Consider the following 16,237-nt stretch of genomic DNA (forward strand, 5'->3'; position numbering starts at 1 on the left):
TTTTATCACATGCAAATCTTTTTCAAATTCTAACTACTGTCAATTAAATATACATTCAAGCAACTTCATCAGGTATATTTAAAAACACTTGGAAATTAAATTTATTTCCACGAATTTTATTTGTATAATTTATACAAATGATTTATTATAAAATATAAGATAATTTATTATATGTTATAAAAATAAGGAATAGAATTTAGAAAAAAAAAAAAGAAAGAGAATGAAGAGAATAAAAGATCATTTCTATTAATGAATGTCATTCAAAAAAGATAAAAGAGAAATATTTATAATTCTTAACGGATTTAACTAGGTTACATTTGTAATTGATTCTATCCAATCAAATATTAAAATACGGTTACAATCTAGAACATCCATAATAATATATTTATAGCACTCTTACTTGTATGTCCTCTAATGGTAGACTAGTGTCTCACCAAAATCTTACTAACAAAAAATCTTTAAAAAAAAAATCTTATTAAAAAAAATATACTATCTTCTAATATGATAGATAAACGCCCTTATTAAAAACCTTATTAAAAAAAACCAAGATTAAGAAAAAAAATCATGGTTAAGAAAATAATACTCTTCGTGATGATTACGTCACTTAATATCTTTTAGTTGATAATCCAATTTTATGTACTAACTTTTCAAATGTTTAAGTAGATAGCGCTTTCCTGAACAAGTCGGCCAATTTGTCATTGGAACGGATTTGTTGAATGTCTATATCAGCACTTTGTTAAAGATCATGGATATAGAACAACTTTAATGAAATATATTTTCTCCTATCACTTCTGATGTATCTCTCCTTTAGTTGATACATGCAACCAAAGTTATCTTCTTAATCGTTGATTTCTTTTTATGCATAAGTGATGCGTGAGCATCATTAGAGCCTTTTTTTATATGATTTATATTGTAACACCCTACCACACAGAACTTTACATATAGGATGTAAAATAGAGGTGGCGAGACACTACGACTTCTAAAAATAATATACACATGATATAGTTGAAAAGGGTTTATATCTAAGAGCCTTCTGAAGGAAAGTTGAACAAAAGCGTTAAATAGAAAAGCGCATCACTCACGTAAGCGATAAACATAAACTGAATAGGATAAGAGTAAAGCAAAACATAAATACATAAAAGAAGAATTCTAAGATACAGATAATAAAGCTTCTGACCAGGCTCGTGTAAGAACTGGATTTTAATTAACAAGTTAATTAAAAATAAAATAATAATTAATTTGCTCAAAATAGGTTTGAAACTTAGAAATGTTAATTTGAAATTTTAAATATGATATTTGGACTCAATAGATTTTTTTGAGTGAGAAAATATATTTTTTTTTTTGCGAAAAATTGCGTAAAATTGCATACTGGTAAATTAGCCGGCAGTACCGGTTTAAGTTTGTCCGATACTGCGTGAAAGCAATAAAAACCGTTGAAAAACTTAGGAAAATAATTAAAGTTGAAAATCGGACGCTAATTCTAAAAGTTTGGCCCAAAATTGGACCAAGCAGGCCAAAAACGCTAACGGATTGGACCGGGCCCAAGTTGGTCCAAACCCAACATATAAATAGACTTAAATGATGAGCATTTAGCTCATTTCACCCACAAAATTGAAAAAGGGGCGTTGACTAAGGGTGAACGCGGATCGGATCGGATCGGATCGGATATGGCCAAAATTTCGATCCGATCCGCAGTAAAATAATCGGATCAGATTCAATATCCGCAGTTTTTAAGTTTGGATCGGATCGAATATCGGATATATCCGCAAAATTCAAAAATATTTTTAAAAGTTTATTTTTATTTAAAAAATATCAATAAAATTCATTTTTTCTATTTTTAAATATATTTACTCTTAATATAATATTAAACATATTTTTATTAAATAATAAATTAAAATAATACAACATATATGATAATTATTAGTTGAAATAAAATATAAAAAGAATATTTACTTATTTATTTCTTTATTTTTGCAGATACGGGGATATGCGGATACTAACACAAAATCCGCAATCCGATTCGATTAGTGTGCGGATCTCCGATCCGATCCGATAGCCTTGCGGATCGGATCCATAGCCGCAATTTTCGGATCAGATTCGGATAAACACCGCGGATACGTGGATCGGATCCGATCCATGAACACCCCTAGCGTTGACGACAAATGTACAATTTCTATAATGTTCTCTCCAATTTTAACTCCTTTAATTACATGTATAGACTTTTAACAACAAGAGCATCGAAATCTGTCACCAAGTGCATGCCTTTACAAGGTGAATGGATAAGTTCATAACAGTGCAAAATCATTCTCATAAGTTGTTATCAGAAAAGAAAATAGCACTAGTCTTTAAATCGGACATTGAACTATTTTAGTTACTGGTTCACTAGTTTATTGGTCCGACGATTTAATCGTAGTTCAACCGAAAATATCGTTTTATAATAAATAATAAATAAAATATAAATATACATACTAAAACATAATTATAGTCTAATGTAAACCTTAAAATATCATTTAAATTTAAAATACTACATCAAACAAAATTATATGATCTTATCAAAATACAAACTCAAAAATTAAATAACAAAAATAAATATCAAATTATAAAATAACAACATAAAAATACATTTTTATCAGCAAATGCTTCATGATTAATATTATTATCTATAACTCAAATTGCAAATCATAAAATGTATTAATAATCTTTGATCTCATAAATTATTAACAAATTAACCTTCAATTTTTCATTATATCACAATTGAACTCATTATTGAACTCCTCAAAATAGTCGCTATCAAATTAACCAATTAATTCCTAGCCTGATAAAAGAGTGAAAGACGATCATAATAAACAACTACAAACTCATGTTTCAGCATAATTTTAATAAAAATTAACAAGATTTTCAGCAAACAACATATCACAATTTCAACAAGATTACAGCACAATTTAACAAAGATTAACAAGGTTATCAATGTTTCAGACTTTTAACCCAGCATAAAAAATACCAACAAAACAGAATACAGTACAGAGTAGTGAGCAAAGCTAATCATTCAACAATTTTGAGTAGCACTAGCAGAATTCTAAACTGAAGAACAAAGAACAAAGAATGAAAAATAAACAAAAAAACAAAGAAACCAATTTGAGTAGCATTAGCAGAAGCCTAAACCTTTGTTTTGACTTCTGAGTAGTCTGAGCAGAGGGGCAGAAACGCAACGGAGACGGAGGTCAGGCGATGAGAACGACTCGAAGACGATGGTAGGTTGGAAGAAGCTGAGTCTGAGAAAATGAAGAGCAAACTAGAAGACGCCGAGCTCGAGGAATAAGCTGCAATTGATGGATTCGGGACTTCGAGCACGACGACCAGACAAAGACGGTGTAGCCTGAGCACGACAGACGGCATTAAGAGCACGACAGACAGTGGCAGGAGCGCAACAAAGCAAATGAAGACTAGGGACTGACACGCCGAGCTCGAGGAAGAAGCTACGATTCTCGAAGGAGGAAGAAGCACGGACAACCAGAATGTTTGTGCCAGAGCACGGCGAACGGCGGGGGTCCTTGTGGCAGTGGTAGAAAAGCTAGGATTTCCTGTTTTAACTACCTTTTTTGATTTAGGGAGAGGCTGCTAGGTGTTTGGAATGAAGACTGAAGGGAAGAGGAAGGGAGGTCACGCATGCGTGAACCAAAAACCCTTTTTTTGCAAGGTTCAAAAAGTCATAGTTTCATCCAAACCGGCTAGTTCTCGATCTGGTCCGACCGACCGGTTTTTTATCTGGTATGACCGACTGTGATACATGCTCAGAAAGACAACTAGGGCATTCTAAGGTAAAAGGGCAGAGTGAAAATTTCACATTGCCAGAGAGCCCCATCACTATAACATGTGCAAAGAAGCTCAAGGAGAGCTTTGGAAACTTCGTAGCACTTATGCATGAGGAGTTACATCAAGTTCTAACCAAAGAAGAATGAACAAAGCCCATTGGGTTAAGTCAGAATAGCAAGAAGCCCAATAATGCTTTCCAAATTTAGTGGAAGGTATAATTTATCATTAATTTTCGAAATTTTAGGCCTTTGTTTTAGTTTGTTTTGAGGTTAGAGTTTGTTAGAAGATTTGTTTTAGTTTTAATTTGCTTAGTAGTATTTTTAGAAATTTTAAATTTAAATCAAATCTGATATAATCCATTAAGATCAAATCTGATTTAAATTTTAAAATCTTATCTTATCTTTTAGTTAGTTTGTTAGGGGTCTATTCAAACACCTTTGGTGAGACCATTTAGAGAACTTTTGGCGAATAAAATTTTTCGTTGCTTTATGCACATTTTTATTGTGTGATTAAGTGAGGTGAGTGATTTGCTTCGCTTGTTGCATGAAAAAGATTGAAGGATCCAACACTAAGGTAAATCTGCGTAGTGGTCTCTTTCAGTTTTCATCCCTCTGATCTAGGTTGTCAAGGACAGATTCTTTAATGGTCTAGTGGGGAATCCCTTCCAGTGACCTAATTTGCTAAGAACAGGTATCTTAGAGGTCTAGTAGAAAAATCTTTATCTATCCTTTATGTTTTCGCTGTGTCTTTGGGGTGTGCCAATATTCTTTCCTTTTGTGTCATTCTTTTTTTGATATCCCCCTTCTAACCCTCTCGTTGGGATTTTAATGTTTTGAATTTATTAAACCCCAAGTAACTTCTTATCATCTGGTATCAGAGCTTAATGAATCATGTTTTGAGAGAATTTTTAAGAAAATTTGTAGTTGTTTATTTTGATGATATCCTTATCTATAGTAAATGTCTTGATAATCATATTTTGCACGTTCAGTCTGTGTTAGAGGTACTTAGAAAGAAAAAATTGTATGCTAATCTCCAAAAGTACTTGTTCTGTCTGAGTAAAGTCGTGTTCCTACGTTTTGTGATAAGTTCTGAGGGGATTGAGGTAGATGACGAGAAGGTAAAGGCTATTAGAGAATGGCCCACACCTCAGAATGTCTCTGATGTTAGAAGTTTTCATGGTCTTGCAGGTTTTTATAGGAGGTTTGTTAAAGATTTTTCCACTATTGCTGCACCTTTAACTGAAATCATCAAGAAACATGACGGCTTTAAATGGGATCCAGAACAAGAACTTGCTTTTAACACCTTGAAAGATTTATTGTGTTCTGCCCCCATTCTTATTTTACCAAAATTTTCTATAACTTTTGAAATCGAATGTAATGCTTCTGGGATTGGTATAGGTGCTGTTTTGATGCAGGAAAAGCGAGCAATCGCCTATTTCAATGAGAAGTTGAATGAAGCTCGTCTCAACTATTCAACTTATGATAAGGAGTTTTATGCCTTGGTGTGAGCTTTGGAAGTGTGGCAGCATTACTTGCTACCTAAGGAATTTGTTGTGCACATTGACCATGAATCCCTCAAACACTTGAAGGGGCAAGGGAAGCTGAAAAAGAAACATGCAAAATGGATTGAATTTCTTGAATCCTTTCCATACGTAATCGCCTATAAGCAAGGTAAAGATAATGTTGTTGCTGATGCATTATCTAGGAGGTATTTCTTACTCACTATCCTTACTTCTAAACTGTTAGGTTTTGAGTGTATGAAAGAATTATATGCAACTGATTCTGATTTTGCCTCTATCTATGCTGCATGTGAACATAGTGCACATAACAAATTCTATAAGTATGATGGTTTTCTTTTTAGAGGTAATAGGATTTGTGAGCCAACTTGTTCTCTTAGGGAGCTACTTGTTCTAGAATCACATAGTGGGGGGGGGGGGGTTGATGAGTTATTTTGGTGTGCATAAGACTTTGGATATTTTATCTAAGCAGTTTTATTGGTCCCACATGCATAAAGATGTTGAAAAATTTTGTGCTAAATACATTGCATGTAAACAAGCTAAATCTAAGTCATTACCACATGGCTTATATACTCCTTTACCTGTTCCTGTGCATCCATGGGTTGATATCTCTATGGACTTTGCTCTTGGTTTGCCTAGAACTAGGAGAGGTCGAGATAACATTTTTGTTGTGGTAGATAGATTTGTAAAATGACTCATTTTATTGCTTGTCATAAAGCTGATGATGCAACAAATATTACTGACCTATTATTTAGAGAAGCTGTGCGCTTACATGGTATTCCCCAAACTATTATTTCTGATCGTGATGTCAAATTCTTAAGTCACTTTTGGAAAGTTTTGTGGAGTAAGTTGGGAACAAAATTGTTATACTCAACTACTTGTCACCCTCAGACTGATGGTCAAACTGAAATAGTAAATAGGACATTGGACACCTTATTACGTGTTGTTGGTAAGAATTTGAAAACTTGGGAAGATTGTTTACCTTTTATTGAGTTTGCTTATAATAGGACAATCCATTCTTCCACTGGTTTTTTTTCCTTTGAACTTGTCTAAGGTTTTAATCCTTTAACTGTCTTGGATTTAATGCCATTACCTTTGAGTGATATTGTTAGCTTAGATGGATCAAGCAAGGCTGAGAAGGTTAAAGCAATACATGCAAAGGCTTGTGACCTAATTGAGAGGAAGAACAAAGCCACGGCTGAAAGGATTAACAAGAGTCGAAAGCATGTAGCCTTTAAACCAGGAGATTGGGTTTGGATACATTTGAGGAATGAGAGATTTCCTACTCAAAGGAAGTCTAAACTTGATGTTAGAGGGGATGGGTCGTACCAAGTGCTTGAGAAGATCAATGATAATGCCTACAAGGAGGGAATGATACATGCTCGGAAAGACAACTGGAGCATTCTAAAGCAAAAGAGTAGAATGAAAGTTTCACACTGCCAGGGGGCCCATACTAGAGCACATGCAAAGAAGCTCAAGGAGAGCTTTTAGAACTTGGCAGCACTTATGCATGAGGAGTTACATCAAGTTTTAACCAAGGAAGAATGGATAAGGCCCATTGGGCTAAGTCAGGACAACAAGAAGCCCAATAGTGTTTTCTATATTCAGTGAGAGGCATAATTTATCATTAATTTTTGACATTTTAGGCATTTGTTTTATTTTGTTTTATGGTTAGAGTTTGTTAGAAGATTTGGTTTAGGTCTGATTTGCTTAGTAGTATTTTTAGGAGTTTTAAATTTAAATAAAATCTGATCTAATCCATTAAGATTAAATCTGATTTAAATTTTAAAATCTCACTTATCTTTTAGTTAGTTTTTTAGGGGCCTATTTAAACACCTTTGAAGAGACCATTTAGAAAACTTTTGATTAATAAAATTTTTCGTTGCTTTATGCACGTTTTTATTATGTGATCAAGTGAGGTGAGTGATTTGCTTCGCTTGTTGTATGAAGAAGATTGAAGGATCCAACACTAAGGTAAATCTGTATAGTGGTCTCTTTCAGTTTTCATCCCTCTAATCTAAGTTGTTAAGGACAGATTCTTTGAAGGTTTAGTAGGAAATCCCTTCCAGTGACCTAGGTTGCTAAGAACAGGTATCTTGAAGATCTAGTAAGAAAACTTTTATCTATCCTTTATGTTTCTACTGTGTCTTTGGGGTGTGCCAATATCCTTTCCTTTTGTGTCATTCTTTTTATGATATTCCCCTTCCAACCCTCCTATTAGGATTTTAATGTCTCGAATTTATTAAACCCCAAGTTCTTGGCCGGTTCAACAATTCACTACCGATTTTTTTATCAATGATTTTACATGGTTGACCGGACCGTTAATGGTATTAGTTCACAGTTAGACCGGCCGGTCCGGTCTGATGTTCAGAACCTTGTCTTTAACAGATCAGCAAAAATTAAAATAGAAGGTAATAAAAGAGTTGAGCTCACAAGTAATAAAGAAGGAAAATATAATATCTATTATTGATATGAAGAAAGAAGCAGAAATGAACCAAAATCTTAATTCAAATAAAAAAACTCCACTATATTCGCCAGTAGCATAAAGTGCACCATTGAGTTCTACAACAGCAACAGTAAATTTCTGGAAATACAATAAATTACAAATGACCATTTAATTGAGTGATACATAATGAAATTTTGAAGTAGTGACTGAGCAAACCTAATCAACCAAGAACGAGTTTGAGCACTAAGCAGCGCAACCATTACCTTTGCTGAGTGAGGGCAGTGAGCAGAATTTGAGAAAGAGCAGTTGAATGTGGCGAACGACGGCGACCTGACGATGACCACAACAACGGACGAAGGGTAAAGAGTGGCAGAATAGGGCACGTGGACGTGAACGCTGGTAATTGGCGAATCTGGGAAGGGGTTCGAGGCTTCGAGAATGATGAGACGAACAGTGAGGGTTTGAGCTTTCGAGAGACAAGCACGACTAACAACTCGACAGACGATCACGATGGATGATGGGCAAAGCACGACTGAGCAGGATGAGGGGTTGGAGCACGACGAAGAAGTTGGCGACTGGCGAATGAGGAGAGGGGCTGGAGCACGATGAACAGACGAAGATCTTGAGCGGAACGGACGGCGACAATGAGAAGAACGACGGCAGCAGTGGCGGTGGAGGAGGATAGGGTTTCCTTTGAGAGAGATGTTCTTTATATTTTGAGAAATTGAGAATGATGAAAGAGAAGGGTGAAGATCAACTAGGTTTCAAAGTTTCCATTTTTTTAAAAAACAATTGAACGACATCGTTTTTGAACAACCAGCCGGGTTTCGGTTCGATTTAATTGGCCGATTCTCGATCGATTCAATAGTTTTCAAACGGTTTTTACTTTTGCGGTTTTATTTGTTGAACCGAACTCTGATTGTTTTCGGTTTTCGATTGAACCAGTTTGACCGATCAGTCCGATCCGATTTTCAAAATCATGAAGAGAATCTATTGATGCTTTTGTTGAATATTGAGATTGAGTAGAGGTAGAATTTTGCGAATAGATTTGTCCTTTTTATTTTCCATAGTGAATTCTTTTGTTTCAGGGATCAGAATTATGTACTGTGGCATACTAAAATTTTGTTTTTTTTAGGAACAAGTGATTTGCGTGTGTCATATTTTATTTTCTCATGTTTTAAATTTTCAATAAACCAAAAGATATCAAATACCTAGATATAATAAGTGTCTTATGGCCATCTCCAATAGGGAACTCATCTCAGTCCCTATTTATGGCCCACCTGTCATAAAAAGTAACTCCACATCAGTTTTTGCGTCATAAACGGTAAATAGGAACTCAAAGCATCTCTCTCTTCTCCATTAGGAGGAACTAACTTTAGTCCCTGTTGTGGTCCCACTTAATTAATTAATTAATTAAAATACTTAAAATTAATGTAATTGATTTTTTTAATAATATTATTTAAATTTATAAATTTAAAAATAATTCACTATTAAAAGATATTAATATTAAATAAATTCATATATAATAATAATACACAATATATAATTCGGAACTACACTAATTTATAGTTTTGTGTTTACAATTGCTAATTTTAATAATATCGTTAGCATTTTAAATTTTAAAAATAAAAATAACTAACTCAACTAAATTATTTTGTAAGGTGTAAAAATTAAATTTATTTTTTAATATAAGTAAATTTAATTAATTATAATTTAATATAATAATATAAATAATATTTAATATTAATTATGATATAAATAATTAATATAAATCATTAATTAAATAAAATTTAATTATTTAATCTAATTAATTATTTTTTAAATAATTAATATAAATTATTAATTAAATAAAAATATAATTATTTAATATAATTTTTATTATAATTATTACTAATTTAATTATTATTTCATTATTTAATATAATTATTTAATTATTTCAGATTTTATATTATTATTTTTTTAAAATAACTTACCAAATGGCAAGTTATTATTGGTTAACTTGAGTCCCTGTTTAGAAGGACTCCCTCACCTTGAGACCCGGGAACTCATTCCTTCTCTCCTCCAATGGTTAAAGTTCCTATGTGTTAGAAAAAAGTGAAGGAGGAACTCACCATTGTAGGTGCTCTTATATCCTTCAACTTGTACAAAAATTATGTATCTTTTTAGGTTACTATGATATAATCATACTCAAACAAATGGAATTAGTAAAGCTTTTTTGTTTAGTAAATTTTGTATATTTTTTATGGATATTGTAAATTTAATGACCTGTTTTATTTTGCTTGAATTAATTTTATTATGTACAAGTAATAGTAATTGTTGATTAAAATAAAAAGTTCAAAATTTTGCTTCTTTGGAAGAATGCATTACCTGGACCATGGCAGGTGAGTTTGTAAATGTTCATGACTTAGGGTGTTGTTTGATGCCTTGTCCTGATGAAGATAGGTTATTGTGAAACAAGGTAACTAAAGTGAAATTAATTTAAACTCAGTTAATAGGTTGAACTCTTGCATATATACATCCCTCAAGAAGCTACAAAATTAGCTTCAGAATAAACATAAATGCCAAGATATGGAATAGAGAGCAAAGGATAATTACCTTTCCTATAGTTTGGTAAATAAAATAGTTATACACTTACACATCCACAAATACATTGGACAACTCCTAACCAATAAAATAGTGTTATCTGGTAACACAATTAATCCAAATAAACATAATACAAATATATGTAATGATTTTTATCGTAGGACACAGTTGAAGCAAAACGTGTTCTTAGAATATGGTCTTCCAACCGAACCATACATCAATTTATACAATTAACCTCACAGAATGCTAGGAAGCACCAAGATCAATGGTCATCAAACTTGCTCATCTGCAAGGATGGAACCAATCAAATATAAAATTATTCTATTGAAAGCAAATATTAGAAATGGGGAAAATATAAGCTAGAGTCCGTACCATTGAATCTGTAATTTCCAAGGTTCTAAAAACCGGACCGATCATCAAACCGCTCTAATTACTAGTTCACTGATTCACTGGTCCAACCGATCTAACCTTAGTTCAATCGGAAAAACCGTTATATAATAAAAATAAAATTAAATTATAATAAACACTCTAAAACATAATTATAATTTAATATAAACCTTAAAATATCTTTCAAATTTAAAGCATTATATGAAATGTCATCAGCCAAATCTTATGATTTTTCTTCACAGACAAGTCACTTATAACCTGGAAAATTATAGTACTATTTTTAATTGCCTCAACAAACTGAAGAATCTCAGACTCAACATTTTCGACTGAATTAGCTTTTACTGCTGCAACATACATGCAAAGGCATATTTTCTAGAGCCACCAAACATAACTAGTGGGACCTATAGATGCAATCAAGAAATAATAAGACTAAAAAATTCTAATCCCATGAATAACAAGCACAGTGGCTCAAGGACAAAACAAAAATTTTTAGAACAATTCAATTGGACATAAATGAAATACAAATCAACAATTCATTGAATTTAGATGATAAACATAACAACTACCTAAGTGAAAATTTAATTTAGATTCATGTTCAATCAGTTATAAGTTCATATATTTTTCTTCTATCAATCACAGTCTAAGCACAATTTCTTTTACATCAGTCTGAAATATATTAAGGAATTATGACACAAACAATATCCAATTACCTTAACTTTATCTTCCTTTGCCCATGGAACATTAGCATAACCTCTAGAGACCTGAAAACATATCATGAAATAGGAACAAATTATTAAAATAAAACAAATACTTAAAAAATGAGGCCAATAAAAACCATTCCTAAAACATGAAGCGGCGAAATAAACAAATAGGCAGCAGTATAAAACCTCAGCACAAACAACACAATACAAGTTATCAACAGGCACAAAACCTCACAATCAAAGCACAATTAAATCACAAAATAGTAAAACACAACACAGCAAAACCAGCAGAACATCACTAATCATAATCAATAATCAATTATCACAAGACCTTCAATAATTAGTGAAATCACAACACACAAAACAGGAACACAGCAGAATCAAAGCTCGTCAACAATCAAATAATCATTCAAAAAAATTTAACAGAACATTCAAATAATCAGTAATCAAATAATCATTGAACAAGGCATAAAAAAATGCAGAAGAAGTGAGCAATGAACTGACCTTCGAAGTTTGGGGCTCTGGGAAGAGTACGTTGCTGCGATGGACGATGCCAACCACATGACGGCGAGCAGGACGGCGAGCAGATGAAGACGATGGATGGGCCAAGCTCGCGGAAGAAGAGAGCAGGGGTTGGAGACCTCTAGAACAGGACAAAGAGAGAAGCCCTGCGTGCGACAGACGGTGGCAGTGGCTCAATGGATAGACGAACGGAGGCCGAGGCTAGGGTTTTTAACTTTTTCTTTGGTTGAGAGGACTTGAGGTTGAGTTGAGTTTTGGAGAGTGGAGGAGGAGAGAAGGGGGCAAGGGGCTCTCAGTGATACCGAAGCTGTGTTTTTTCCGCCGGGGGGGGGGTGTATAAACGAAACGGCGACAAGACGACGGCACGCAGGCCGAAGACGATGGAGGATGGACACCGAGCAAGGAAGAAGAAAGCGAACAGGGGGTTGAAGACAGGACGAAGAGAGAAGCCTCAGACAACCACGGACGGCGGCAATGGCTCACTCACTCTGTTCGGCGGTGGTGGAGGCTAGCTAGGATTTTCTTTCTTTGAGTTGAGGAGAACAAAGGAAGGAAAGGAAGTTAGGAACGAAAGGGGGGGGGGGGGGGAGGGCATAGCACAGAGCAACGCATTCTTTTTTTTAATTTAACCAAAACGGCATTGTTTCCGGAAAACCGGCTGGTTCATCGGTTTGCTTCCGATTCTGTGATGAGCGGTTTTGAGTAGAGAACCGAACCATTTGCATTGCCGGTTCCCAATTGGACCGGTTCAACCGGCCGATCCGTTCCGATTTTCAGAACCGTGGTAATTTCTAATGTACTTGAGTTCCTCAAAATAGAACATGCATGCATAAGTTGGGCAAAATGTAGTTCCTACGCCAATAATAATTATGATATTGCAAAGTGCTTCGAGGGCTTACTAGGTGCATAAGTCAAATTCAAGATCTAAGTGAATAGAATTCTACTGCACAAACAATTTGCTTAAAAGATTATTGTAATTTATTAGATAAGAATAACTGGATCTTCAATGCTTATAGAAACAAGTAATGACATCCTACAACGTAAAAAACAAAGACTAGGAAGCAAAACAACAACAACACAATTCTTGAGCAATGATGCATTGATAAACATAAATTATAGCCATTAGCAACACAACGTGCATTCAAAAGAATTGATCAAGAAAAATTAACTATATTAAGAGTTTAATTAATCAAATCAGCCACTTTGAACTCTCTATTCCAATGTTATACTGCCATTACGGTCTAATTTTGAGAATAAAACAACATGAAGCTGTTATACACAACGTTGCCATTTGAAACAACTCAATGCCAGAAAATACCTTTTAGGCAGCGACATAGATCGACGCCAAAGTGGGGGTAAAAACAAAATAGAAACAGAGAGAACGAGTTTAAGGCATGAACCAACCTTGATCCATGCGTTAAGGGGATTTCCGGTAGAAGCTATGTCGCCAACCGTCGTCGAATGTGGACCAGGACCACTGTCTTCAGATGAGGGCAAAGGATGTCTTTGTTTTTGATGATATGATTCACAAACGGTAATTCCAGTGTGAAGGATAAAAACATGCAACAAAGTATGACAATCCCTTTGTATATCATATTGGCCAAAGAAAAACCATCAAACTGATCATGTGGAAAGCACCAAAAGCATTCCAAAAAATTAATCCCCTCCATTAAAATCAAGCATAAATGGAATCAATTAAAACTATTGCAAACAAGATAGATGCACCAAACTGACCAAGCTATAATAGGCAGAAATTCATCAAAATAACTTGTTCTTCATGAGCACTCTCATTTTAATAACAAATTCATCACTACATCTCCCTCTTTAGTAACAAATTGAAGTTATAACAAAATCAGAATGAATAACACACTGATGTATAGAATTAATCACAAAAAAATTGAATACAGCGAAGACAAGCTCCATACAAATCATTAATCACACTGATATATAGAATTAATCACAAATAATCGAACCCAGAGAATACAAGCTTCATGTAAAACAAATTCTACAAAACAAAAACAAATTCTGCAACAATATGAGAAGAAAGAGCACTCATAAACCCGAAGAGAAGAGGACCCATTGACGACAATAGCAACGAGAACAGAGAAGAGAAGAGAAGAGAATAGAAGACATGCAAAGAGAGCATGGAAGAGAAGAACACGAAGAAACACGAACAGACTAGCTACGAACACAGTGACCACAGAGATGAAGATACGACGACGACTAACCTTGGTCACAGCGGCTACGACGACGGAGAAGAGGTGGTGATCCTGGCGGCGGCGATATGGCAGAGGCTTCAGCAAGGTCTCTTCGATGGTGGTCCAGCGTTTGAGAAGACACATAGGAAGCCCTAATTACATTTGTTTGGAATGCAGAAATTTTAAAAGAAAAAGTAAATAATTATTTTGGCATTGAAACAATTCTGATTTTGATAAAATAGATCTTAGCATTTTTTTTAATAAAATGAACTTTTAAGTATGTATTTATATTGGTATTTGTCAAATTAAAATTTTAATAAAAGTAATTTTATAAAATTAATTTTAGATAGAAGTAAGTTATATCAATATTATTTATATTTGATAATTTTATATTAAAATTAATTTTAATAAAATAATATTATTTAGATAATATTAATTAAAATTATTTTTTTGATAAATAATTATTAAAAAAATACGATATTAAATTATAATATTTTTTAAATATATTTAATTTTTTATATTTTTTAGTATATTTTTATATAATATTTGTTTTAATATTTTATTTTAGCATGTTATAATTTTTTATTATTATAATAAAAATTAATATTTATTTATTAAATTAAAAATAATATATAAAAATTAATAAAAAATATTTTATATTAAAATAAAAATAACGATCAATAACTTTTTTAGTATTTTTTTAAATATTTTTAATAATCTTATTTTTATTATTGTTTTAACTCCTAATTTTTTACTAATTATAATTTTATTATTATTTATTATTAATTTTTTATTTAATTTATCATTTTTAATAAAAATAATAATATATATTATAAAAATTAAAATAATAAATAGTATACAAAAATTAAAATAATAAAGTTTACAATGTTAAACAAAAAATTTATGGTTCTCTTGTTATATATATTCAGTTTTTTATTTATTTATTTTTTTTAATGGATCAATAATTTATATTATAATAAAATTACAATAAAAAATTTAATAAAAAAATAAAAAATCAAAATATGAAAGAGAATATTAAAAACGATAAAATTTTTTTGAAATATTTACGTTAAAATTGATTAAAATAAATCTAAAAATTCGTATAGAAAAAACTATTAGAAACAATAAGGACCAGAAAATTAAATATAAATGCACGTTAAGTAAGCGCAGAAATTACAACTTCTTACTTCAGGTAAACTTGCGTTTAGGATGTAAAATCATGTTTGTATTCAGAGAAAAAAATACCAAACACAATAAAACAGCGTCAAGAAATTTAAACGCACTTTTCTCCTCCCAACATTAAACCAAACACACCCTAACCCTAAGTATATATTCAATAGAGTAATTATCCAAATTAGTCCCCAATAATTTTAAAATCGAATATTTTAGTCCCCAGGAAAAATTAATACACAAATCAATCTCCAAGGTTTTACTCCGACAGACAAATTAGTCCTCAATTTATTTTCTGGCAAAGTAATTACCCAGATCAGTCCCAAAGATTTTAAAAATAGACATTTTAGTTCCAAAAAAATTAATGTACAAATCAATCCCAAACGTTTCTCTCTGTTAGACATAACAGTCATCCGTCTAAAATTATTATTATTATTATTATTATTATTATTATTATTATTATTATTATTATTATTATTGAGTGACTATATATATATAAATACATATATAAGAATCTAATGAATAAATTTATCATTATTTTTATCTAGAAAATACAAAAAATTATGGTACAATATTATTATGTAATTAATAATAATAATAATAATAATAATAATAATAATAATAATAATAATAATAATAATAAAAAAGATCATTTTACAAGAAATTTAAAGTTAAAATCATTTGATATTTTTGTATTTAATATAATCAAAAGATGTACTATTTTAAAAAATATGTTTGTATTAAAAAAAATATATATTTAATATAAATCCAAATTAAAATATTTTCTTTTAATACATATTTTTTAATACAAATATATATATTTTTTTATATAAGACATCTTTTGATTATATTAAATACAAAAATATTAAATAATTTTAACTTTGAATTTCTTGTAAAATAA

General features: G+C 31.9%; 1 long non-coding RNA gene across 8 annotated transcripts; it reads right to left on the reverse strand.

Annotated features, from left to right (window-relative positions):
• Positions 1-10,349: 10,349 nt before the first annotated feature.
• Positions 10,350-14,401, reverse strand: LOC112765017 (uncharacterized). 8 transcript variants are annotated; one of them, XR_003815160.2, is made up of 6 exons: positions 14,197-14,401; positions 13,373-13,587; positions 11,951-12,767; positions 11,456-11,506; positions 10,731-10,821; positions 10,350-10,644 (listed from the first exon to the last, which is right to left on the reverse strand). It is a non-coding gene; the product is annotated as an uncharacterized lncRNA (long non-coding RNA). The 8 variants fall into 8 exon arrangements; XR_003815155.2 differs by having other exon boundaries at positions 11,951-12,820; XR_003815158.2 differs by having other exon boundaries at positions 11,951-12,908.
• Between the last annotated feature and the right edge of the window lie 1,836 nt (positions 14,402-16,237).

This window comes from Arachis hypogaea, chromosome 17 (genome assembly GCF_003086295.3).
Source record: "Arachis hypogaea cultivar Tifrunner chromosome 17, arahy.Tifrunner.gnm2.J5K5, whole genome shotgun sequence".
Taxonomy (NCBI): domain Eukaryota; kingdom Viridiplantae; phylum Streptophyta; class Magnoliopsida; order Fabales; family Fabaceae; genus Arachis; species Arachis hypogaea.